Consider the following 2,500-nt stretch of genomic DNA (forward strand, 5'->3'; position numbering starts at 1 on the left):
CGCCCGCTTTCCCGCTTGCACAGGGCGCAGGCGGCCCGTCAGCTCGGTCTGGGGGTGCTCTGGATACTAGAGAAAAACGAAATAAGAATTGCCAAGGAAATTTCTCTTCCGGACGAGTTTCTTCTTGTACCAAACAAATAGGAGAGTCGTTCTTTCAAAGAAAGGAGAAAAGAAACGGGATTGGGGCGGGGGGGGGGGCGGGAAGGAATAAACCCCCAAAACCCCAAAACCGGGCGGCGGACAGCAGGTCTAGCCCGGCTCCGGGGCCGCCGGGCTCGGCGCGGCGCCCGGGCGGCGGGCGGTGGGCGGCGGACAACAGGTCTACCCCGGGGACAGCAGGTCTACCCCGGGGACAGCGGGTCTACCCCGGGGACAGCAGGTCTACCCCGCGCACAGCGGGTCTACCCCGCGGACAGCAGGTCTACCCCGCGGACAGCGGGTCTACCCCGCGGACAGCGGGTCTACCCCGCGGACAGCGGGTCTACCCCGCGGACAACCGGTCTACCCCGCGGACAGCGGGTCTACCCCGCGGACAGCAGGTCTACCTCGCGGACAGCAGGTCTACCCCGCGGACAGCAGGTCTACCCCGCGGACAGCAGGTCTACCCCGCGGACAGCAGGTCTACCTCGCGGACAGCAGGTCTACCCCGGGGACAACAGGTCTACCCCGCGGACAGCAGGTCTACCCCGGGGACAACCGGTCTACCCCGCGGACAGCAGGTCTACCTCGCGGACAGCAGGTCTACCCCGCGGACAGCAGGTCTACCCCGCGGACAGCAGGTCTACCCCGCGGACAGCAGGTCTACCTCGCGGACAGCAGGTCTACCCCGGGGACAGCAGGTCTACCCCGCGGACAGCAGGTCTACCCCGGGGACAGCAGGTCTACCCCGCGGACAACCGGTCTACCCCGGGGACAACAGGTCTACCCCGCGGACAACCGGTCTACCCCGCGGACAGCAGGTCTACCCCGCGGACAGCAGGTCTACCCCGCGGACAGCAGGTCTACCCCGGGGACAGCAGGTCTACCCCGCGGACAGCAGGTCTACCCCGCGGACAGCAGGTCTACCCCGCGGACAGCAGGTCTACCCCGGGGACAGCAGGTCTACCCCGCGGACAGCAGGTCTACCCCGGGGACAGCAGGTCTACCCCGCGGACAACAGGTCTACCCCGGCTCCGGGGCCGCCGGGCCCGGCGCGGCGCCCGGGCGGCGGGCGGTGGACGGCGGACAACAGGTCTACCTCGCTCCGGAGGGACTTAGGCGATTTCCGGCAGCGGCCGGGTAGACCTGTTGTCGCGGCCGGGTAGACCTGTTGTCGCGGCCGGCTCCGGAAGTTCACCAAGGGGTCGCTGTTTTCAGCTGCCTCCGGCTACGTCATCGCAGGGGCCGGCCTGCGGCGGCGCACCTTCCCGGTCGCTTTCCATCGGTCCTCTTGGAGGCGTCTGCGGCCTGGGACTCGTCTGTCCGTACTATGGGAGCGAGGTGACGGGCCGTCTCCCCGCAGGCTCGTCCCGTGCCTGTGACCGAAGCGGCGAGGGAGGCCGGGGGCCCCCGTGCGCAGTCCTCCGAGCGAGGCGAGTGCCGCTGACGCGGGACGAGCCCCGTGGCGTCGTCCCGGTCCGCCCGTCTGGCCCAGGGAAACGGGGTGTACGGTTCGAGAGGCGAGAGAGAGCTCGAGAGAAAGAGGAGAAATAAAGCGAGAAGGGAAAAAAAGAGGGAGAGAAGCCGAGAGAGACCGAGTACGAGCTGCGAGCTGCCCGTCGGCCGCGGCCATCGATTTCGTGGGCCGTGTCCCGCTTCGGCCCGGCTGTGGCCGGCTTGGCGAACGGGGGGGCGCCCCCCCTGGGGATTGCTGGCGGGCGAGGCGGCGGCGCCTCGCCCCTTTCCTGCCCGGCCTTAAGCCGGGGCGCGCCCCGCTCGGCGGGCGCGCTTTCGGGCTGTCGCTCCGGTGCGGTGGGCGGCAGCCGCGGGTGGACGCGGCCGGGGCTTTTCCCGGCCCTCGCCTGAGAGCCCCGAGCGCGGCGCGCGCGGGCCCGCCGAGGTGGCGGCGTCCCGTTCCCCTGCTTCCCGACCTGGTTGTGCCAGCGTGTCCGTGTCGGAAGGGTGGCGGGGGCCCGTGCGGCGGGGCGCGCGGCCCGGCCTCGGCGTCGCTGCCTCGCTTGAGGGACTCGGTGACGGCGGTCGCCCGATGAGCTGTGGAGGCGGGGTGGCGGCACCCCGCGCCCCACCAGCGCGCGCTGTTGAAGTCGTCCCCCTTCCTCGGCCTTAAGCCGGGGACCCGCGTCGCGGGCGAGTTTTTTCAGGGGCGGAGGCCGGCCGCGGTGGCCGGCCGCCCTAGCACGGACCGGAAGCCGACCCAGAGCCCCCCCGGAGCGTTGTCGCGGGCGAGGCGGCGGCGCCTCGCCCTTCCTCGGTCCTGTGAGGATCGAGCCGTTTACCGCCGGTGCAGGGGCGGGGGGGCGGGTTGTGCCAGCCGGGTCCGTTGCCTTTTTTTTTTTTTGGT

The sequence above is a fragment of the Anomalospiza imberbis genome, unplaced genomic scaffold (genome assembly GCF_031753505.1).
Source record: "Anomalospiza imberbis isolate Cuckoo-Finch-1a 21T00152 unplaced genomic scaffold, ASM3175350v1 scaffold_171, whole genome shotgun sequence".
Taxonomy (NCBI): domain Eukaryota; kingdom Metazoa; phylum Chordata; class Aves; order Passeriformes; family Viduidae; genus Anomalospiza; species Anomalospiza imberbis.